The sequence below is a fragment of the Phacochoerus africanus genome, chromosome 3, assembly GCF_016906955.1.
Source record: "Phacochoerus africanus isolate WHEZ1 chromosome 3, ROS_Pafr_v1, whole genome shotgun sequence".
NCBI classification, from domain to species: Eukaryota; Metazoa; Chordata; class Mammalia; order Artiodactyla; family Suidae; genus Phacochoerus; species Phacochoerus africanus.
In genome coordinates this window covers 25751187-25775832 of record NC_062546.1, presented here as the reverse complement: position 1 = coordinate 25775832, position 24646 = coordinate 25751187, and the positions used below count along the sequence as shown (strand labels likewise).

General features: G+C 45.4%; 1 protein-coding gene across 7 annotated transcripts in view; it reads left to right on the top strand.

Annotated features, from left to right (window-relative positions):
• The first annotated feature begins 657 nt into the window (after positions 1–657).
• The window catches only part of RALY (RALY heterogeneous nuclear ribonucleoprotein), a 92701-nt gene continuing 68712 nt past the window's right edge, over positions 658–24646 (top strand). The window contains exons 1-3 of one of the 7 annotated variants that reach the window (XM_047771284.1): positions 663–1116; positions 20287–20350; positions 22126–22217. The gene's annotated coding sequence lies outside the window, so the exon portion shown is untranslated. Of the gene's footprint in view, positions 1117–20286; positions 20351–22125; positions 22218–24646 lie in introns of all 7 variants that reach the window. The other 6 variants (XM_047771283.1, XM_047771285.1, XM_047771287.1 and 3 more) reach the window with 6 other exon arrangements.

Genomic DNA, 24646 nt, shown 5'->3' with positions numbered 1-24646 from the left:
GCCCAGTGCACACACCAGGTTCCCTGTAAGTGAAAGGACCTTGCCTTCCTTCCTACTTCTCTTCCGCATCCCTCGAGCACTGCCCACCGCCAACTTGCTTGGGCCGCGTCTTCAGGTCCCGCCCACCTCCAGTCCCAGCCCTACACACACCCCCGGTCACCCTTTCGGTCCCGCCTCCTTCCGGCTCCTTCCCAGAGTGGCCACCTTTGGGCCCCTTCTCCCGGCTCGGCTTCCGGGCCCGCCTCCTTCTGCCCGGCTTCAATCTTTCCTCGGGTACTGGGTTTCTTTCAACTCCGCCTCCAGCCCCCTCCTCTAAGAGCCTCTCCTCCCCCAGACTCGCCGGGCCTCCCTCCACCCTTGACGTCTCCTTTGGGCAAACCTCCATTTAGCCCCGCCCACACCCCTCCTCTCACACACTGCCCGGGTTCTCCGCTCTGCGAGGCCTCCAACTGTCTTCCATACCTGTGTCGCGCGTCTCTGCTCTCTGGCATCATCACCCTCTCCGCCCTGCCCCGCCTTCCGCTTCATACTGGTTTAAGCAAGTCTCTCTCCGCCCTAGCTCCGCCTCCCCAACCTCCCATCTCTGTCCCTCCTCCCCATCAAGCCCCGCCCCGGCCCCGCCTTCCTTTTCTCCCCGCCGAAGCTCTGGACCTTTCCAAAGCTAGGCTGGAGAGGTGGGACGAGCCTTTGCGCGTGGGGGGCCGGGCTGTGTCAGGGCGAGGCTACGGACTCCTCGCGCTTGAGTCGCCGTGCCCTTTGGAGACAGAGGCGGGGGAAGAGGGCGACTGGGCCACGGCCGGAGCGGCGGGCGGCGTGGAGCCCGCTTCTTGCTCTCCTACCCCCGCGCGCCTCAGTGGTGCTGGCCGAGGGAAGGACTCGCGGCTGCGGGACTCGCGCGGCTGTCAGTGCGGCGGGGCGCGCGAGCAGCGCGGCTGCGGGGTGGGCTGACCCGAGAGGAGCTGAGGGGGCGGTAGCGGCAGCGGCGATTCGCGTGCCTGTGCTCGGCTCCTCACGCCGCGGCCGGGGCCGCCTTCTCCCTCCTTCCTTCCCGCCCCCGAGTGCGGCGGTACCGCCTCCTTCAGCGCCGCGCGGCTTCCTCCAGACCTCCGTGCGCGGGTGAGTGGGGGCCGCGGGCGTCTTCTTAAAGGTGCGGGGAGGGGGTGCTCCTTGTTCCTTTTCGGTCACCTACCTCCTGGCGCGGGCCGCCGCCTATTTTTAGAAACTCTTTTCTCGGCCATTCGGGGAGTCCCGGGAGCCCGAGTAACTCCCGGCCCCCTCCCCCCGCACCTTCCCTCCACCCGGGCCCGCCGCCCCGGGTCGCCGGCCCGCCCGCGCCCGCTCCCGCTCCCGGCCGCCCTGGCGTTCCTTCCCCGCTATCTCCCCGCGGGCCGGGCCTGGGCCAGGAGTTGGCGGGGTGGGCCGGCGCCCGCTTGGAAGTTGGAGTCTTTTGTGCTCGCGCCCCGCCCCGCCCGGCGAGGGGAGGAGGGGGGAGCGGAGGCCGCGCTGGGGAGGCCTTGGGCGGGCCGGGCTCTGGCTCCGGCCGCGAGCTTCTTCCGGTTCTCCCTCTCGGGCAGGGTTTGCGGGCTCCCGGAGGCGCGCAAAACTGGTCCCGCCTCGCTCCCCACGGGCCTGAGCGCCTCCTCGGTCCTGGGCTCGTTGCACACCCAGGGCTTGTAGAGGAACAACAGCAGGCCCAAGACCGGGGCCGTGTTCCGCACCTCACGCACGCAGCCTTTTGGCCTCAGTTTGATTTTCAGTGCAAAAGGAGAAAGAAAGTCGCTTCGCAGGGTGATTGTGGATTCAGGGAGAGAACAGATATTTGAGGGAAGTGTTTACTACCAACAGGTAACATTTAATGGACTTGACTCGGGAACTTCCTAAGTCTTATTTCATTGAATGCTCACAATGGCCTGCCTTCTGGGGTTATCTCCATTTACACAAGCAGAAATCCACGCGCAGAAAGGTTAAATAATGTGTTCCAATTTACAGTTAGTAGCCACAGAAGTGTAAAGCCGTGGTGCTAGTACCTGTTATTTATTTCCTAGTGCGAGCTTGTGAAATCTCTCAGTTACAGAAGGGATTTTGGGTCACACCATTAGTTGAGAGACCGGTGTCCACTATGGATGAAATGCCATTCTTGATCTTTGGGAGGTAAGAGGGAAAGGAAGTTGCTATGAATTTCTTGCTAATATTGCCTGTTAGAACTTCATGGATGCTAACGACTCCAGATCTCAAGCACCGAAGTTCCCTGGGGGTTTGGTTCAACGAAGGCCTAAGCCATTTAAAGCAGTGAGCTGCGTCCTTTATTTTGTTTGTGGCATGTTCCTCCCCACCAAACCTTGCTTGTTCTCTATGGTGTTTAGATTTAACACTATAAAATCTAATAGTGTAGGGGAGAGGGAGCAGTCAACCATTTCAGCTCCCTGCCTTCAAATAGGGATTTATTTCTCCTATTTTCAGGCAAGGCCCAGAAGGGTCAAAGTGAACTAAAGTTAACTTTGGCAGGTGTTATAGTTTTCCAATGTATTTCATCTCTGGTGTTTAAAGATTAGGCAAGGGAGTTCCTAGGCCAGGTCTTGAGTCTCCTGATGTTAGCATTAGTTCTTTGGAGTCCGGAGATTGGCTGTGTTCTCCTATTTCCAAGATTCTGGAAATAAGAGTTGTATATAGGTCTGGAAGAGGTCTTATCTGGTCTTTTTTTTTTTCCTTTGGCTGCGCCTTTTTTTTTTCCTTTCCTGTGGGAAGTTCCTGGGCCAGGGATCTTACCCACGCCACAGCAGCGACCTGAGCTGCTGCAGTGACAAATGCCAAAATCCTTAACCCACTGTGCCACCAGCGGAACCTTTTGAAAGGAAGGAAGGCCTTAAGACCAGGAATGCTGAGTAAATTGAAATCACAGGGAAGTTGTTTAGTCCCAGCATTAAAAGGCCAGGTTTTATGCACAGGTGTATTAGTTCTCATAAGTTACCACTTTTATTGTATAGTACGTTATTTATGGTTTATAGTGCTTTTTTGTAACCATTATCTAATTTCATTTCCCATCCAGTTCTGTGAGGGAACTCGCGGAGGTTGGTTTTATATCTCCTTTTACAGATCTAATTGAGAATTAAGACATAATATGGTTAGGGCAGCTGTCTTACCACCAAATTAAACAAGTAGTGAGGACAGGACATCTCTTATGGGCAAAGGATTTGATTTGATGTGGCAGCATGAACTCAGCCATTCATTTGGCTCTCCGATCCTCAGTTTCTTTATCTCTTAACTGTCACAGGGTTGTGTGGGGACTATGAGAAATGGCTATGAAAGTACATTGTAATAGTAGGAATAATTGCTAACATTTATTAAGTAATTTGCATGTAGCAGTCACTGGACTAAGGACTTTCTGTATAGTATCTCATGTAGTCCTCAGCAAGTATATGAATTAGGTACTATTATTAAACCCATTTTGCAGAAGAAGAAACAGCGTTAGAGAGGTTACATAAGATAAAATTTACAGTTTTAACCATTGTTAAAGTACAGTTCTGTGGCATTAAATATATTCACATTGTTGTGCACCATCACCACCATCCATGTCTAGAACTTTTTCACCTTCCCCAGCTGAAACTACCTTCATAGTCTCCCCCTACCCCTGCAACTATCATTCTCTTTTCTGTTTTTATGAATTTGACTACTCTTAAGTACCTCATGTGAATGGAATCATACAATATTTGTCCTTTTGTAACTGGCAAAGTTGGCATTCTCAGTGCTTCCTTAAGTCTAGGGTGCCCTATTAATGCAAAATGATTATTAGTTCTCATCTGCAGTAGGGTGTGGCGTGCAGCTCCAGAGCAAGAACTGAGGCCTAGTTCTACCTCTCTGGTTAAGCTCCCTTTGCCTCCTCCCCCAACTCTGTAGATTAAAGTTCCTTATCACTGAAGTCTTTTTTGGAAGTCTCTTGCTTGCCCCTTCTATATCTTCCAAAGAGACCTCCTACTCTTGAAATAGAACCCAGAGGACTTGCCCACCCCCGCTTTGCTTGCATCTTCCTTTCTGACTGTCCTGGGTTTGAGCATATGGGGCTGCAGTGATCAAGAATAGCAGTGCTATGACAGCAGCTTGGATCAAAACTACTTAGGACGATTAAATGGATTACCTTTATGAAATGCTCCTTCTTTGTGCCCTCTTCTTTCCATAAAGACACACAAGAAGGATTAGCTTTTGGGTTCCTAGAGGGTATTTATGGATCCTCATTGCTTGCAGGTGGTTAAGATGGAATTAAATGCTGCATTTAGCTTTTCAGAATTGCCTTCAGTTGACTGCTTCTGGGTCTTTTTGTATTTTGGGGGATGTGGTGGTTGTGAAATGAAGTTGGAACTTTGTCTGGATGCCAAAAGGGGTTTGGGATGGGAGGTGTTCCAGAGAAGAATAATAGGGTAACAAACAGATCTGAACATGTTGCACTTTCCTTAAAAATTTGATGGCCCAACATTGCCTACATATTATAGTCCATACCCCTGAGTATGATAAGAAGGTCAGACTGTATTAAATTATTTATTGGATAGAATCTTGTAATTAAAGGACTTAGTCATGTAGCCAACCATCCAGCCAACATTTGAGTAGACTACCTGTTGAGATTTCATTTCACCGGGCACTTCATTTTTGGAAAATTTTCCGATTACAGACCAGTTATTAAGCATCTGCCACTTGCAGTACTAAGCTTGGGAATTTGGGTGTCTTGGGGGAAGACAGGCAAGGAAACAGTGTGAGAAGTGTTGTGACAGGGACAAGCACCATGAAAACACGGAAAAAGGGTAACTAACCCAGCCTTAGTCAGGGAAGGCTTCCTCGGAGAAACCGGCTAAGGCTGCACCTCAAGGAAAGGATGTAACCTAGGAAAAGAAGAGATTTGGGGAGTTGAGGAGATAAGCAAGACTGTTCTGGGCAGAAGGAATGGGAAGTCTAGAGATGGTGGTGGTAATAGGTGAACTTTTGGCCATATACTGTATCAACAGGCACCGTTCTAAGCCTTTAACATGTGTTAACTCATTTTTTTCCCATAACTACCCTGAGAGGTATATACTATTATTATTCCCGTTTTGTAGTTGAGGCAACAAACCCAGAGGGGTTAAATGAGTTTCTCAAAATTTCTGGGTGGAGCATAAAGCATGAGATAGGTGGAGTGGCAAGAGATGAGAATGGCAGGTAGGCAGAGCAGAGGCCCAGTCCATGAAAGGGCCTTATTGCCCAGATTGAAGAGTTTGGACTTCATTTTGGTGAGGGGGCCATGATCCTATATGTATTTAAAAGGATATCTCTGGTCGTTTGGGGAATGAATTTGTGGGCTAGAGCACCATGGGCAGAGACCAGTTAGGAGGCTTTTGCAGTAATGTAGGCAAGAGATGATAGTGTTTCAAATGAAGGGGGTGTGTGTAGAGAAAAGAAGATGGAATTGAGTTATGAATCACAAAGATTGTTGGAGTGGAGGGTAAGGAAAAAATCAAGCAACTCTTCTAGATTTCTACCTGGTGTAGTTGTATAGATCGGGCTGCTGCTCAATGAGGTGAGGATACAGGAGAAGGAGTACATGAGTGAGAAGGGAGGAATTCTTTTTTCATTTATTTTTTTATCTTAAGTGAGAATTGCAACGATTTTTAATTAATTTTTACTTACTTATTTACTTTGCTTTTTTTTTTCTTTTTGTCTTTTTGCTATTTCTTTGGGCCACTCCTGCGGCATATGGAGGTTCCCAGGCTAGGGGTCGAATCGGAGCTGTAGCCCCCGGCCTACACCAGAGCCACAGCAACGCAGGATCCGAGCCGCGTCTGCAACCTACACCTCAGCTCACGGCAACGCCGGATCCTTAACCCACTGAGCAAGGGCAGGGACCGAACCCGCAACCTCATGGTTCCTAGTCGGATTCGTTAACCACTGCGCCACGACGGGAACTCCTTATTTTGCTTTTTAGGGCCACATCCACGGCATATGGAAGTTCCCAGGCTAGGGATCAAATCGGAGCTACAGCTACCTGCCTGCGCCCAGCCACAGCAACAGCAACGCTGGATCTGAGCTGTGTCTGTGACCTACACCACAGCTCACAGCAATGCCAGATCCTTAACCCACTGAGTGAGGCCAGGGATCGAACCTGCAACCTCATGGTTCCTAGTTGGATTCCTTTCTGCTGCGCCATGACGGGAACTCCAAGAAGGGAGGATTTCTCATTCAGGGTCTTCTTACATCAGCTTTCAATTACCTCTTTCTAGTTGTTGATCATAGTTCTTCAAGGGGAGGAAGGGAAGGGGGATCAGCATATTTGGTGACTATCCCCTGGATGATGTAGACACTAGTTTTGCAAAGGAGTAAGTATTAGATCCTAGACATCCAGGCCTTGCATAGCCCTGAAGACTGCATATGTTATGCCAAGGAAAGCTTATATTTTCTCCAGACAACATCCTTTGGCATTGCTCTCTCCATGTGCTAGTGTCCTTCTCTCAGTACCTGCCTCCTAGGCACTGGGAAAACAAGGATGAGTGAAACATAGCTTAAGGAGCTTGTATTCAAAAGGGCAGCATGTCTTAGTAGCTTAGATACTGTAGTGGAGAGGAGAGAATGGGGTGGGCAGGTTAAGTGAGGTAGAACAGGATAGAGAGGGACCAGGAAGGATTTTTTTTATTAGAGGCATGCGTCAGGAGACCCTGCTCCATGCTCCATTCTTTTCCTCAGGTGGCAGAAATCCATACTTGTTCAAAGGGCCAGGTTTATCCATTTGAAGTGCAGTGGAAAATAATAACTAGATGACCCCCAGTGTCCCTTGTAGCAATAACATTTTATAATTCTAGATGATGATTTAGACAGTATATCTCTTGGAGAGGTATTTTCTTCCTTTCTCTTCCCTTCCTCCCTCTCTCCTCCCCTTTCTTCCTTAGGCAGTGGTAGGGGTGTAGAGGTGGAGATAGGATTTTCACATGAGGTCTAGGAAAACCTAGATTTATTCAGTTTTAGCTTTATATATAAAATGTACATCTGGAGGGGAGAAGATGGCAGCAGTAGTGTTAGCCTGTTGTCCTACAGCTGCCCCCTTCGTGCTATAAGGAAAGTTTCAGACCCACACTCTCAGGACTAGAGAGAAAGGAGCAGTGAGATAAATTGGGAGCCTAGTTACGAACCTTAGGATCTTTGGTCTGGTTCCTGCTACTAACTTGATGTATGGATTTGGCCAAGCCCCTTTCATTTCTTCATAAAATAACCAGAAGGCCAAAAGGTGAAGGCTAGGGACAAAAAAAGGATTGGAGGTTCTTCCCTAGTGAGGAATAACTAGAGACAGGTGTCTGCCCAAGTACCGTTTTTAGTTATCTCTTCTGACTGTTTCTATAGCCCTCCTTTTTTCTCAGTTTTAGTGACTTTATGTCACTTCATAATGGCCTCCATGTGAATAAATGTGCTGTACCTCCTGGGAGGAGGGGAGGACAGATGGGACATTATACCCTAGGGTCTAGTCTGCATCCTTAAAGAGCTCTTTAAGCTGTCTACTCCCCCCTACTCTCTATGCTGGGGTGGGGGTGGGGAGTTTGTGGTTGAATACTCAGGTTTTCTGAGGCTGAGGCACATGTATTTGGAGTGCTCCACTGACTAAAGTGCAAATCTGGCCGTCCTCCCAACATGCCCAGTGCAGTTCCACTGGGAGAAATATCATTCAGTGGGCTTTTGATGCTTGCCAAACTCACATTAATTGTTTTTTTTGTTGTTGTTTGGTCTTTTTTTTTTTTTTTGTCTTTTGAGGGCTGCACCCACAGCAAATGGAGGTTCCCAGGCCAGGGGTCCAATTGGAGCTGTTGCTGCTGGCCTACGCCAGGGCCACAGCAAAGCCAGATCCTAGCAGCGTCTGCAACCTACACCACAGTTCATGGCAAAGCTGAATCCTTAACCCACTGAGCAAGGCCAGGGATCGAACCTGCAACCTCATGGTTCCTAGTCAGATTTGTTTCTGTTGAGCCACGATGGAACCTCCCAAACTCATTAATTGTAATTACCTAATACTCCCTGGGACCTCGGTCTTCCTGTCTGTAAAACAAGGGGATTGGACTGGATAATCTTGAATCATACTAAAGGTTTTTATTGACACTCATGTCAAAACCTTATCTCCACCTCTACACCACTGCCTAACTAACGAAGGAAGAACGGGGAGGAGAGAGGGAAGAAGAAGAAAGAAAGTACCTCTCCACAAGGTGTACTGTCTAAATCATCATCTGGAATCATAGAATAAAAGGAAAATAAACAACATCATAGGATTCCCAAACGCTATTATTAGGAGTGGAAAAACACCAGACCAGAAATTTGCATTTCCTTAGAGCTTTAGCTTTATGAGGTAGATAAATCTGTTGAGGTTACCTGGCCCTTGAAATGCCATCTGTAGAAACTGAATATTTATGTTTATTTGACAAGGTAAGAATCATTGCTTTATTTCAAGTAAGTATTCTCATTTAGAAGGCCACGTTTAGTGTTATTGGCCAGATTTTTTTCAAGCTATCTCCTGTTTATTTCCTCCTGTTTATTTGTTTTATTAAAAATTTCACTAAGCCTAGTTAAAGGTGGTATTTGGATGGTGTCTGTTGATCTCTTTGTCTTGTTTCCTTTGTAATTCCTTGTGCTAGTGAAAGCAAGCTTAGCAGTGGATTTAAAAGAATCATTTCCGTAACTCATTATTTCTTTAGGTCTGGGTTTCCTTTTTGGAAGGTAAGATCTTGATACATTGAGAAGTCAAAGGTTGTTCCCTGCTTACACAAACCATTTTAAGATTTTGGGACTTTGTTCTTCTCAGGTGTAAGTGGGTACTGAGGAATAGTGCTCTCAGTATAATAATGATAGCTGTGCCCGAATCAGTTGAACACAAGAATAACTTTTCTTTGTACCTTAAAGACTCAGTCTAAATTGATTTTCACACCAATTAAAATTCACTTTTACTAAAATTAAAGTCTTAGGTAGAGTTACCAAGCTAAGTAGGTTACCTAGGTGCTGTAGCAAGATTATGCTTGGAAGTCCAACTGCCTTCCATCCCTAAGTTCAACCATTTGTTCCAGGAATTTGGAGTACCTACTGTGTGTTCTCCCTACGGAGAACATACAAACCAATAGAGAGAAATGATTCCTACCCTCAAATTACGTTCAGTCTTGAGAGGGAGACAGATAAGTACAACAGGTTTATTCTTACCCCTGTTGCCCTGGCCTGGATATTTGAGTTAAGGGTTCAGAGTGGAAATAGCAGAATTGATGGAGACTTGGCAGGAAGACTTATTTGAATATCTGACTTATGTTTTAGTTTATTTTTGGCCTTTCCTTTGTCTCTTCCTTTCTTCTGCCCGTTATCCAGATTTTATCCTCTGTTGCTGAGGTGTCCAGCACCCAGTGTGTAAAGTCAAGAACTTTAGGGTAGGGGCAGCATTGTCCTTTAGGTTTGGGTGTCAGGACATCTGCCTAATGCTTTCCCTGTTCTCTTCACCTCAGTTCTCTGGCAGGCTTCAGGAAGATTTGATATTGTCTAGCTTCTTATTTAGGAATTAATAAAATTAAAATTCATATTGAATTAAGTTTTGTTATACTCAGTTTTGAAGTAAAATAGCTCTATGTTGTTTGCAAGTGGAATTACTTGAGGTGTGGTTTCTGGCATTTGATCAATTTGTGACTTATTAATTGTGACTATGCTGTGGTTCTTAAAGCCCATGCTAGTGTCTCTGTCAGGCTTTTTTGGACACTTTGCAGCATGGAGCCCTAGAAATGGAGGGAAGGTTGAGTTTACCCTGTCTCGAAGGGCTCTTGCTCTTCCCTTGTCCCTACCTCAAAAACAGTGTTATTTGGGATGCTGTGTTATGTTCATGATTTCATCCAGTTTAGCATTACTTTAGAGATCTAAAAGAAGAGGAAATATGCTTGTGTACGTCCACAAATGTTAGGGCCAATACTGAAATCAATCAGCCAAACTGTGGAGCCCACTGAGTGCCTTCCTTGGTTCTGTGAGGGAGGTAAATATATATGTAAAGCATACTCTTATCTTCAGGGAACTTTTGGTCTCTTTGGGGAAATAGGTAATCATGAAGATGTAGATGATAAAAAGGCAGTTTGGTTAGAGAGCTTGGTTTGGAAGACTAAGGTCTTACTCTTACACCCTGGAACTAATTTGGCTAGGTAAACTGGGGTAAGTCGTTTTTCTCTCTATGAAGCTCCATTTTCTCATCTATAAAATGGGGTTAATCTGTATCTTGGCTTCCTCACATTGTTATTGTGAGGAGCAGGTTAGATAATGTTATTAAAAGTGCATTATATTGGAGTTCCCGTCGTGGCGCAGTGGTTAACGAATCCGACTAGGAACCATGAGGTTGCGGGTTCGGTCCCTGCCCTTGCTCAGTGGGTTAACGATCCAGCGTTGCCGTGAGCTGTGGTGTAGGTTGCAGACGCGGCTCGGATCTCGCGTTGCTGTGGCTCTGGCGTAGGCCGGTGGCTACAGCTCCGATTCAGCCCCTAGCCTGGGAACCTCCATATGCCTCGGGAGCGGCCCAAGAAATAGAAACAACAACAACAACAAAAAGACAAAAAAAAATTGCATTATAAAACCAAATGATGCAGTTTAAATGTGAAAAAATCATGAGTCATTTGACAGAGGTAATAGGTAAATAGAAGTTTTCTATAGAAGGGGTGATTTCTTTGTGCTGAAGTGATCAGAAAGAGTGGTCTGGACCAGCCTTGGGATTGGGAGAAAGAATGATGGAAGCATTTAGACAGAGGCAATGAGGGAGCAAAGGACTGTAGGCAGAACTGCTAAGGAGGAGCAGTGAGTGAGTATTCTCCAACCGCATGCTTGAGTCATAGGGTTCAGGTGCAGTAGTTACTGACAGTTTTCAGAGGCATACCAGATCACGCTCTCATCAGCTGTGTTTGAGAGAATTCCTGTTGCTTCACATCCTTGACAACACTTACATTATCTGTCTTTCTCATTTTATGTCTCTCTGGTTGGTATGTAGTTACAGGAATGAATTGTAAGGGGGAGTTCCCGTTGTGGTGCAGAGGAAACGAATCCAACTAGGAGCCATGAGGTTGTGGGTTCGATCCCTGGCATCACTCAGTGGTTTAAGGATCTGGCCTTGCTGTGAGCTGTGGTGTAGGTTGCAGATGCAGCTTGGATCCTGCATTGCTTTGGCTGTGGCATAGGCCAGTAGCTCTAGTTCCAATTGGGCCCCTAGCCTGGGAACCTCCATAAGCCGCCGGTGCAGCCCCTAAAAGCAAAAAAAAAAGGCAGTGAATTGTGAGAATCGTAATATGAACTCTCAGAGAGCAGGACCATAAAGAGGTAATGATTGGGAGGTTCAGAGGAGGGAGAGATTGTTTCTTTTGTGGGTATTTGTCACTCAGGGAACATTTATGGAGGAGTGAACATCTGAGCTAGGCCTTGTAGGATAAGAATAGTCACCATGTATTATCCAGGACCTTCCAAATCTCTAATATTCTGTCTGATTGTGCTTATAAGTGATGAATCACCAGTATTTCTATGTCTGGGCCAAATCTCTCCTCTAGACTACCCAGAAGCAGCACCCAGATATCTTTTCTCAGCTGCTGTGCTTCTCTCCTCTACCCGCCCCCCCCCCCCTTTTTGTCTTTTCTAGGGCCACACCCATGGCATATGGAGGTTCCCAGGGTAGGGGGTCCAATCAGAGCTGAAGCTGCCAGCCTGCACAACAGCTCACAGCAACGCTGGATCCCCAACCCACTGAGTGAGGCCAGGGATCGAACCTGCAACCTCATGGTTCCTAGTCAGATTCGTTTATGCTTCGACACGACGGGAACTCTCTCTCCTCTACCTCTTTAATTCCAGAAAGTATGGTTGCAGAAGATTTAGGCTCAAGAGATGGAAAGAGGACATTCTGTGCAATGGGAACAACTTGAACAGAAACAGATCAGGTGGCATCCATATTCCTGCTAATGAGCAGAGTAGGAAAGACAGGTCCCATACTTTGGGGGTGGGTGGTGCCTTCTCATAGTCTCTTGGAACGGGTGGAAAAGGTAATCCCATCCCCAAGCCAATTTGTATTTAAATCGGATAGAAGGATGAGAATGACCTCTTTGTCTGAAATTACATCATTTCAGGGAAGAAATTAATCTAGCAAGCAGTCATACTCATATTGAAAGAGATTTTGTCTTCTCTTAAAATGGAGGGGCAGGAAGGGAAATGCCAGGACCTAAAGAGCTTAGTCTCTCAGTGCTCATCTATTACTTGCATATTTGCTCAGGGAAAAATTGCCATTTCTTTGTCAGCTTTTATCCTGCCGTGTGAACCTTAGCTGGGTGTTTATTTTCTGTAGTTTTACCAAATCACTTTGAAGGCTGGAGTGAACATTGATCATGTCTTAGAGCCTTTCTTCTTTGTTCTGTCAGCAAATATTAGAAAATGTACCTTCAGTTACCTGGTTTTGAGAAATAAGGTGGCCCTGCCTACTTCCAGAGAGGCATGTTAAATATTAGTCAGCTCCTGATCCAGTGTCAGGTCCTGGAGTATTTTTCAGGAGACACTTGAGGGTATTAGAGCTGCCAGTGGGTATCTGGGCCTTTTGTTGAAGAGACTTGTTCAGTACTTGATTAAAAATCTGACCTGGGTTTTAGACCTAACTCTGCCATTTAAATTAATAGTAGCTGCCATGAATTGAGTGCCCACTGTGACTGAGATACCATACTTGGTACCTTGTTTTCATACTAATAGAACTGACGCTGAAGGTTGTTACGTGCTAAGCCCTGTGTGTATGTGTGTGTGTGTATAATCTTTGTAATATAAATGTATATATGATCTTAGATAAGGCATATTTTATACATGAAATTTATGTGTAAGACATATTTACATATAAGATGTTAATATTTTGCATATAAATTTAAAATGTATGTAAATATATATTAAAAATCATTCTCTCTGAATTTGCCTGAAAAGTTTGGATGAAATGTGGCAGGTTGGGTAGTGCCCCTGCCCCTCCCATCCTGGCTCAGATCATTTCCTACCCTCTACCTATGGTCTCAGAAGGTAAAACAGACACTGAGGCAGGTGGGGAGCTGGGCTTCAGGGACAGGCAGAGGGCTTTTGCTACACTGCTGCCAGCTACGGGGAGCCCCAGGTCACGGCCTGGGACTGCTGGTGTGGGGCGGGCACAGACAACATAGCCACGCCCAGGTCTTTATGCATGAAGATTAAGTAAAGGTTTTTATTGAAAAATATATAAGTAAATGATCCTAGATTAAAAAAAGAAATCATTCTCACCTCAACCCTAAGAAGTAGGTTCTGTTGCTCCTTATCATATAGGTAAGAAGCTGAGACACCAGTAGATTAAGAAATATGCTTACAGTCATACTGCTAGTAAGTGGAGTTGCCTAACCAATTCTTGGGGAGTAGGGGGAATGATACATTGTGATGATTGTTATACAACTATAAATATAAAAAATTCATTGAGTAATAAAAAAGAAGGAAAAAACCTAACCAATTCTTTTTATTTTTTCTTAAATTTTAGTTTTTTTTTTTTTTTGCCTTTTAGGGCCGTACCCATGGTATATGGAGGTTCCTAGGTAAGGGGCCGAATTGGAACTACAGCTGCCAGCCTACACCACAGCCACAGCAATGCCAGATCCGAGCGGTGTCTGCGACCTACACCACAGCTCACGGCAACGCTGAATCGTTAACCCACTGAGCAAGGCCAGGGATTGAACCTGCGACCCCATGGTTCCTAGTTGGATTCATTTCAGCTGTGCCACAACAGGAACTCCTCCTTTTATTTATTTTTATTTATTTATTTTTTCTTTTTTTGCCTTTTTTTGTTGTTGTTGTTGTTGCTATTTCTTGGGCTGCTCCCTCGGCATATGGAGGTTCCCAGGCTAGGGGTTGAATCGGAGCTGTAGCCACTGGCCTACGCCAGAGCCACAGCAACGCGGGATCCGAGCCGCATCTGCAACCTACACCACAGCTTACGGCAACGCTGGATCGTTAACCCACTGAGCAAGGGCAGGGACCGAACCCGCAACCTCATGGTTCCTAGTCGGATTCGTTAACCACTGCGCCACGACGGGAACTCCAATCTTGTTTCATTTTAAACCACTACCAACTTCTCATCCTGTGCTTTGAAGAAAGCTTAGCTATCATATTTTGTCGTTAAGTATTTGACAATGTATTTCTAAAAGATGACTTTAAAAAAACACAACCATGGAGTTCCCATCGTGGCACAGTGGAAACGAATACAACTAGGAACCATGAGGTTGTGGGTTTGATCCCTGGCCTCACTCAGTGGGTTAAGGATTTGGTGTTGCTGTGAGCTGTGGTGTAGGTCGCAGATGTGGCTCAGATCTGACATTGCCGTGAGCTGTGGTGTAGGCCAGCAGTTGTAGCTCTGATTGGATCCCCAGCCTGGGAACCTCTGTGTGCCATGAGTGTGGCCCTAAAAAGCGGAAAAAACAAAAATAAAAACAAAAAACCCAATAAAAAATACAACCATAGTGCCATTATCACACCTTATAAAATTTAACAATTCCTTAATATCATCAAAATCCAGTTTGTGTTCAAATTTCAGATTTGTTTTATAAAGCTCATAACCTTATTTTTATGGTTTGTTTAAGATTTATATAAGGTCCGCACATTGTAATTGGCTTTTATGTCTTTTAATTCTTTTTTAATTTATAAGTTCACTTTTCTCCCCTTTATTTGTTGAAGGAACTGGATTGTTTGTCCTGTAGAAATCTTGTCCATTGCATCTCTGTGGTATATTTAATACATTTCTATGTTCTCTGTATTTCCTGTAAATTTGTGGTTGTATAGAGGGCAGTATCTCTTAATTCTCCTGGCAGCCTTACGAAGATATTCTTATTTTTCAGATGAGGAAATAGACTGAGAAAGGTTGGGTGACTTGCTCAAGGCCTCACAGCAACCTTGGATTTGAACAGACCTTATTATGCTCTTTATTTTTCACCACTCACCCATTCTTTGAGCTTGAGCAAATCATTTTCTGTTCTCCAGGACTTGTTTTCTTTAATGTGTGCACTGAGAGCTCTTATAGGAGGAGTAACCTGTGTGCCTATAACCATTTAAGTGCCCACCATTTGATGTCATGGTAAATGTGCTGTGGGTGATAGTCATATGAATAGGACTGTCTTCAAGGAGCACATAGCCAGGGACTGTAGAACCATACCCTGTTTTAGCCATGGAGCTTATTTTGTCCACTAATCGTCTATAGGGTCCTTAGTCCCCCACAGGATTCCTGACTCACCCCCTGCTTCCTGTTTTGCCCTCTTTCAAGCCATATTCCTCATTGCTGTCAGGTACTGTTTCCTAAAAAACATTTTTGTTTTATTCTCCCCTCTCAAAAATCCAGCTTGAGGGATCTGGCAAATAAGAAAGTTTTTCCAGCAATAAACCGTCCCTCCTTGGATTGAGTTACTATTTCAAGGGCAGCTAGTCTTTTTTCTTTTCATTTTGGCAAAGGTATTATTGCTTTTATGGAAATGGAATCTGGAGATGATAGAATAATGATGGAGTGAAGCAAGGGGGATGCCACCTTGATTCAGGGGAGAGCATACATTTAGTATTATACTGTTCACTCCCAAGGACATCTGACTGAAATGGGGCAGTTGTGCTCTTTTGCAAAGAAAAGAAACTTTTAGTTGTGGAGTCCAGGGAGAAGAGTTTTAAAGGTATGCTGATGCTTGCGGTCTCCTTTTGAAGGGACCCAAGCTGCTGAACCTTCATCGCATTGGCTAGTTAAGCCATTCAAATGAATATGGTGTATAGGAGTGAAGTGGAACAGAGCCTCAATTTGGGTCTGTAATTGGGTGGTAGACGACAGGTGGCGCTGGGGTCCGGGTTGATGTACAGCTGCTACAGGTGGTAAAGTCAAAGATCAGGAGAAGTAAGGTTTAGACCATTTGTGTCACCAGAATGCCTTGCATATAATATTTAGTTACCTAATATCTTTTTTTTTTTTTTAATGGCCATACCTATGGCATATGAAGGTTCCCAGGCTCATGGTGGAATCGGAGCTGCAGCTGCCAGTCTGTACCACAGCTCATGGCAATGCTGGATCCTTAACCCATTGAACGAGGCCAGGGATAAAGTTTAAAAAAAAAATAATCTGAGGTTCTCTTGTGGTGCGGTGGGTTAAGGATCCTGTGATGTCATTGCAGCAGCTTGCATTGCTGCTGTGGTGTGGGTTCTATCCCTGGCCCAAGAACTTCCATATGCAACAGTCATGGCAAGGGAAAAAAAAAAAGGCAAATAAATAAATAAATGATTAAAAAATACTTTGAGAGTGGATCAAGCCAGAGAAGAAGACTGTGAAATCATGGATTCTAAAGTTCAGGATCCACGTGATCTAGGACCCTGGATAGCTCCTGGGAAGAGCAGTTTCTCTGACAAAAAGTCCTTGGGGGATTTCTAAGTCCTTTCTGTTCCAGATCTTTTCAGAGTCTTACCCTCTGGATCAGAGGTTGTAGACTGGCAGCCTTTTGGATTGTATGTAGCCTGCAGTGTATTTATTTTGAATTGAACCCCAACCTGGGGAGATTAAAGCTTTCAGTGGAGTTGCTATGTATGAGAGCAGAGACCCTGGCATGTGGGCTATGAGGGTAACTGATTTTTTTTTTTTGCCTTTTTGCCATTTCTTAGGCCACTCCCACGGCTTATGGAGATTCCCAGGCTGGGGGTCGAATCTGAGCTGTAGCCACTGGCCTATGCCACAGCCACAGCAACGCGGGATCCGAGCCGCATCTGCGAGCTACACCACAGCTCACGGCAACGCCGGATCGTTAACCCACTGAGCAAGACCAGGGATCGAACCTGCAACCTCATGGTTCCTAGTCAGATTCGTTAACCACTGAGCCAGGACAGGAACTCCGTGCCTTCTATTCTATATGGCTTCTTCCCATTATGTCCCACTGAATCATGAGCTCCACGTAGGAAGGATCCAAGTGTCTTGTTAATTTAGTTTTCCCAGTACTTACCATAGGACCTAAGTATTTTTTGAGTGAATGGATAAACTATGTTGGAATTCTCAAACTGGAACACATGAAATCACGGGATAAAACATATGCCTTCCTGAAGTTTCAGTGTACTCAAATCTCTTTTTTTTGTAGTTGGATTACTTTAAATACTATTATTAGTAATTTAAAAGTTTATTCTTACATTAAGTCATGTTATGGACTGGATCATAAATTAGCATGAATTTTTTAGATAAAATGAGAGGGCATCAAATAAATTATAGGATTATAATAAGCCCTTTGACCTTTATCTCAGAGGGTCTAGTGTTGCCAGATTTCTAATATTTTAAGAGAAGCTAGAAATCTAGAAAAAACAGATCTGATTTTAAATGTTGACAGTTAACTCGGGTTTATTTTTAACAAACTTGTGTGGGTCAGACAAAACATGTCCTTGGTCCTGAGCATTTCTTTGTCACCTATGAGGTGATAAACAGGTCTGGACAGGAATAAGACTTTGGACAAGGCCAAATGGATGATAGTGTCAGGGACAGCTGCCATTCTGTGGCTGGCTTCCTGGCTTCAAACTGGCTGTAACTTTGAGTGTAAAGAATGAAGTTAAGATTTTGTTAGGTTATGGGAGTTCCCATTGTGGTGCAGTGGAAACGAATCCGACTAGTATCCATGAGGATGTGGGTTCAATCCCTGACCTTGCTCAGTGGGTCAGGGATCTGGTGTTGCCGTGAGCTGTGGTGTAGGTTGCAGGCACAGCTCGGATCCCGAGTGGCTGTGGCTGTGGTGTAGACTGGCACTTGTAGCTCCAGTTCGACCCCTAGCCTGGTAACTTCCATATGCCACAGGTGCAGCCCTGAAAAGTTAGGTTAGGGAAATTCTCACATTAAACATCATCCTTTGTGGGTAGCATAGCAGCTTCTGTACTCTCTTATCCCTTAGAGAGCATCCTGTTTACTCCCCTTGTTTTTCTGATGAAGCTGAAGTCCAGAGAAGGCAACAGCTTTAGGATACTGTTTGCAGCAGGCCCCTGCTTCAAACTCTAGACTTTTCTTTGCTGCTTCTGTCTCACGCTCTTAGGGCATGGCACTGGGGGGCTTCTGGCATACTTTGGAATTGTGGGTAGAGCCGGGCAAACTCCACTTCTTAGTATGGCCCTATCATCCTGAGCAAATGGAGGGTCGAGGTGGCAGTTACTAATGTTTAACCTCATCTTGGTACAAAGTGTCTATTTCTGTCACTAACATTAGATTGACCTAGAAAGATGTAGAGGACAGCTCGGCAACAAAGAGCCTTGGTGCCGAGATAGATCCCTTCCTCTTGTGCCTCCCTTGGCTCTTCTCTTCCTCTTTTTTTCCCCTTCCTCTCCAGCTCCTTCCTTCTTGAGCCCTACTACCTCCCTTCTGTACCATCCCCTTTTTCTCTTACTGTTGCCCTTCTTCTCCATGGGAGATTCTAATAATGCCACTGCAATATGCAGCGCCTAGGAGTGGGCCTGTTTTCCAGAAGTTTTGAGAGGACTTGCTCCAAGGTAGGGCAGTTATATGTATTTAGAATACCTCTTCTTTACCTCCACCCCAGGTTAGAAAGGGTAAAATCTCAACTGTGGGCTTGGCTACAAGGCTCATATAATCTGGTGCCACCCTAGTTTGCTGCCTTCTATCAGCAGCACAGTGTATAACACTGTTTCCCTGTGCTCCTCCTCATTAGAACGATTTTGTTTTGACTATTTCCCTCTGAGTAGAAAGCTCTCTTGGTTCCCTGTCCTCTAATTGACAAACTCCTATTTTTTATACTAGTTCAGATGCCTTTCTCAGTGAAGCTTTCCCTAATCACTCCATAAGCAGAATCAATGTTGATCTTCTGCTCTGTCACACTTGAGTCTGCTCTCATTCATGAAATTGAGACCTTATGGGCCAAGGGACAGTGCACTATTTTCCTTTGTTTCCTTTGTCTCTGTAATAGGCCTGGCACAAATAGTACTTGCAGAAAGAATGACAAATATATGTGTGCAGATATCTGTGGTATAAAGTTGAACATTAAATGCTACAGATACAGTATGACAAAGTGTTCTGGCTATTTATGGGAGTTCTTTGTGTGTGTGTGTATGTTTTTAGGGCCACACCTGCAACATGTGGAAGTTCCCAGGCTGGGGGTCGAATCAGGGCTGCAGCTGCCAGCCTACATCACAGCAATGCCTGGATCCAAGCCGCGTCTGTGACCTACATGGCACCTCACGGCGACGCTGAATCCTTAACACACTGAGCGGGGCTGGGGGTCGAACCCGAATCCTCATGGATACTAATTGGATTCGTTGCTGCTGAGCCACCATGGGAATTCCCTGGGGATTCCTGAGAACTGAGAGAAACTTTTAACTGAGAGAAATCTTGGAAGCTTCTAGAAGCTGGTAGCCTTTGAATATATCCTTGAAGATTTAGAAGTTCAGTTGACAAAGATGATGGGAAGAACATTCCATTTGGAGGTCACTTAGAGTAAAAGCAATGAGGTACAGAGGTCAGCCCCATATCCCCTAATTCACCTATCCCCTCAGCTAGAATTCTTTTTTTTGTGTGTCTTTTTTTTTGCCATTTCTTGGGCCTCTCCCGCGGCATATGGAGGTTCCCAGGCTAGGGGTCGAATTGGAGCTGTAGCCACCAGCCTACGCCAGAGCCACAGCAACGCCATATCCGAGCCGCGTCTGCAACCTACACCACGCTCATGGCAACGCTGGATCCTTAACTCGCTGAGCAAGGCCAGGGATCGAACCCTCAACCTCATGGTTCCTAGTCGGATTCATGAACCACTGAGCCACGATGGGAACTCCTCAGCTAGAATTCTTGCTAGAATGCGTGCTAAATTTCTAGGCCAGACTATAGGAAATTTTCTCTTTTCTTCTATCTTTTCTACCTTTTTTTCTTTCTGTTCTTTCCTTCCCTTGTCCCTCTCTCGTGACCCTTTTATTTTTGGCTTCTTCTCAGTCCTTTCCCTTTCTTTCATCTTCCCAATGCTCCAGTCCTTTTTTTTTTTCTTTCCCTTTTCCTCTTTAGGGCATATGAAATTTCCCAGGCTAGTGGTCAAATTGGAGCTGCAGCTGCTGGCCTACACCACAGCCACAGCAATGCCAGATCTGAGCCACAACTTGCGGCAACACTGGATCCTTAACCTGCTGAACAAGGCCAGGGATCAAACTTGCAGCTTTATGGATACTTGTAGGGTCCTTTACCCACTGAGTCACAATGGGAACTCTCTCTCGCTCTTTTTTTTTTTAACTTTATTGTCTACCTTTTTCTACCTACTTCTTTCTTGCTGTCTTCCCCAGGCAACCTAGGAAATCCAGGCCTTTGGGTTGAGATGTGAATCAGCCATACAATATTTAACTCCAGGTAACACCTCCCCTCGTGAAAGCTGAGATGTAACCATGGCATAATTGCTTTTCATCTGTCTTTTATGTTTTATTGGTGTTGACTTTTTTTAACCTCCCACAATGCTGGGGGTGTTGTTATCATTTTTTTTTTTTTTAAAGTAGTTGTCAAAGTGTCAATTTTAGTGAGAAATTTCTGCAGAGAGGCCCTTGAGTGGTATGAGCCTTCAGGCAAAGCTAGGGCTGCATAAGTCAGAAATGCTCATGGATCTGTTTTCTCTTGCGTACAGGTGTCTGGGCCACACAGACACACATACTCCCTTCTATCCCTACAGGTTTGTATGCTTTGCAACACATACACAGTTGGCTCACAAAGGTGCACATATTTCTTCTCTTCCATACACATCCATACTCTTTCCCTATACCTTCAGGTGATCTACTTCCTCTCCTGCCACGTACCCACACATTTATCCTCCTATACCTTGTCCAACTGTTTTCTACCTAGATTTCAGAATTGTGTGTGCCACGAAAATACCTGTAAGCCTGTCTCACAGATACTACTACATCCACTCCCTTACATATCCACAAAAGTCCTCCCCTACACACAAATGGAGATACTAGTTTCAGGCTAGTTTTAAAAGGAAGTGTGTTTGTTGACAGCCAAGCTAGCAGACCACTAGGAAGTATGAACCATTTATGGCAGATCCTTTGACCAAGACCCCTAGAACTTTCTAGGTGAGGGAATGAACCCATGCCATGCAGCTACACTCTGTGGCACAGCTGTGTCAATTCTGGATCCTTAACCTACACTACAAGGAAACTTCCACAGTTTACTTCTAAATGGTACTGCTATGAGCCAAAGTATATTTAAACATAGTTTCAAACTTGGGTCCTGTGTATTTTCAGAGTGATCATATACTTAGCTAAAGAGCCAGAGCCACTGTATGTAGATGGTTCCAAATCAGACTTTGTAGGGTGGGGCCTGGAAAACTGTATTTTTAAAAAGTTCCTGGAGTCCTCCTTTTGTGTAGATTGAGAGGAAAGAATTATAAGAAAATCTGCATTATCCTGCTGTAACACCTTGGACAAGTTATCTTTTCTTTCTCAATTGTAACAAAGCTCATGCTCTTAAAGGACCTTTTCAACTCTAAAATGCTTTATCATGAGTTCAGTCTGGGATCCTTTTCTACTACAAAAGTGTCCATCCTCTGTCTGCCCTGGGCAGGGCATTTCAGGCTTTGGCCAGAAGCCAGCAGAGGCGGCCTAGGCCCTGACCTTCTATCAGAAGCACTGACACAACTCCTAATTAGAAATGGGTTGATATGGGCCTGTAGCCAGGCTGGGGAGCCTGAGGAGGCCAGAGGAGTGCTCCTAGTTGGAGAGAATCTGATTACTATGGAATAGATCTGGTTATACTTGTCAACACAATGGTTCTGCTGCTGTTTTTCCCTAGGGACCAACAGGCAGGGCTCTCCTGAGAAAATGGGGAAATGGTTAACTTATATCCCTCTCTAATATGTTTGCCTCACCTTTATGAACTGATAATAGTATATTGATAGGTATATGGTACAGGCCCCCTCCTCAGATGGAAAAATCGCTTAGTGTTAAATTTGGGGTTAAGCCTCTTTGTTCATTTCCCCTGAAAGGGAAACTGAAGCTCAGAGAAGTGAAGTGACTTGGCTGCCCTATGTCACATAGCATGTTTTCTGTTATACTGCACTACAACATTTCTGAGCATTTGCAACACACAACACTCATTCCAAGCTGATGAACTTTTTTTTTTTTCCTCCCCACTAGGGCCATCCCTTAGCCTTCTACACACTGAACTGAAACTCAAGCCCTCTCCTTGGAACTCTTCAAAGACTGGAGGAAATTCCTTAAAACCAGTGGTGAGGAGGATGGGGAGAGAGAGATGCTCTACTTGCTCTGGCTTTCTTATCCTTTCCAAGGTCCCTAAGGAGTGAGCAGGCTCTAATGAAAGAGATCAGTGATCGTTTGGGATCAGTGGGAGGGCTGAGTCAGGTTTCTGAACTGGCCCTGTGCAAGGAGAGGGAGGGGACTTATGACTGGATACTTTTAGGCATTGTAGACCTGAGGGCTTAATATGCTCAGCTACCAGTATGATCAGACCAAATTCCCCCTATAGTTCGGTCATTAAACAAATATTGTTGAATATTTCCTGTGTGTTGGATTATGCTGGTGCTAGGATGTACAGATGAAGACCCAGTCCCTGCCCTGAAAGACCTTACAGTCATCAAACAGGGAAACCAGAGTATTCTGTGTTGCATTAATAGAGGTATATGCAAGAGATTCTGGGATCACAGGGGCATGAAGGTGGGCACCCCTTGGGAAGATAACTTTGATCTGGCTTTGAAGGAAGAGTAAGAGTAGAAGCAGACAGGGCAAGGAGGACGCTTGAGACCAGGGAATTTGCACAGAGGAAAGCATAAAGATGTGTCCAGAAATAGGTGAAAAAGGGGTGGACCTTAGAGTACTCCCTAACATGTAGCAAATCAGATTGACAGCCCTTGTGTATTGCTAGACAGGGGGCTGTAATAGCCATTGAATGGCAGTAACATAGGAGCCGCAAGTAGGAAGAAGGAAGTGAATTTGTTAGCAGAAGCTGACTGAGACTCAGTTTTAGGGAGGAAACTAAGCTGCAACCCTCTGTCCTCTGGGCCAAGCCTACAGAGATGCTGGAGGTTCTTGGCAGTGGTTTGAAAGCTCACCTGGCCCAGGCACAGGGCTTTGCTTCTTTGATTGCAAAATCCTCTGCCCCACTCAACCTTCCCCTCCTTTCTGTGTTCTTTTAAAAAAAGAAATTAATGGAATCTGTTCAAAATACCCCTGAAATGAAATTACATTTTTAACTCTAATTACCCTAATTAAAACTTGACAGCTGTAATCCTGGAATGGCAGATATGCTAAGTACCCCATGCCTGTGACAAGCTTACTTACCCAGATGGAATGTTATTCTGTTCTGGGCTTAGGAGAAAAATTCTTTTGTATGTTTGTTTTGTTGTTCCCCATCAGCAATTTAGTCTTTGGCCTCACAGCTTCCACAAGCTAGGATGGTCAGTCATACTTGTGGGCCACAGGCTTGTCCAGAACCCCTTATTCTCAACATAGATCCTTTTGTATCCAGAGGTGATGCTCCTGATGATTCTTACCACTTACTTTTGAGTTCTCTCTTCAGTTGAGGTTGGACTATTTGCCCTGAGCCTTTTACTGGGTGAAATCCCCTGCCTCTGGGGATCAAGGATTGGTACTTGTTAGAAGTCTGTCTGCTAAATCTGTATCTGGGATCAGTTAAATCTGTATCTGGGATCAGTTTATGGCTGGTATTAAGGATACACTTTGAGGAGTTCCTGTTGTGGGGCAGTGGAAATGAATCCGACTAGCATCCATGAGGACTTGGATTCAGTACCTGACCTTGCTCAGGGGGTTAAAGATCCATCTCGGAGCTGTGGTGCAGGCCAGCTCCAATTTGACTCCTAGTCTGGGAACTTCCATAGACCTCGGGTGTGGCCCTAAAAAGCAAAAAGAAAAAAGCTGGAGTTCCCGTCGTGGCGCAGTGGTTAATGAATCCGACTAGGAACCATGAGGTGGTGGGTTCGGTCCCTGCCCTTGCTCAGTGGGTTAACGATCCAGCGTTGCCGTGAGCTGTGGTGTAGGTTGCAGACGCGGCTCGGATCCCGAGTTGCTGTGGCTCTGGCGTAGGCTGGCGGCTACAGCTCCAATTAGACCCCTAGCCTGGGAACCTCCATATGCCGCGGAAGCGGCCCAAGAAATAGCAACAGCAACAACAACAAAAGACAAAAAGACAAAAAAAAAAAAGAAAAAAGCTGAGAGAGGAGGATATAGTTTCAGGTCTGGGACAGGGAGCTCTGAAAATGGGGTCTCTCTTCTCTTCACATATCTCAGCATAGGCTGGAGCCACCTAGTGAAATACCCAGTCTTGGTCTCTACCTGAACTGGTTACCTTGGTCAGATGATGAACATAGTGGGGAGGGAGGGTGGCAGCCCTTGAAGCAGATTGAAGGCTCCATTGATGGCGTGAGTCATCTAATGGTTCTGTTAGAACCAAAGATCCCCATGTTCTGGTGACTTTCTCTTAGCCTAGAAGCCTGTTCAGTCAGCTTACACTGGGTGTTATGTTAGATACTGCAAGGGATACAGAGTTCAATAAGACACATTCCCTGCCCCTGAGAAGCTTAGAATTGTGGGGGAGTTGGAAGGAAGTAGTGGTTAAGGCACAGCCATATGGTGACTGATTACTTAAGGCAGAACAAGCAAAGACTTCTCACAGGTGTTGGCA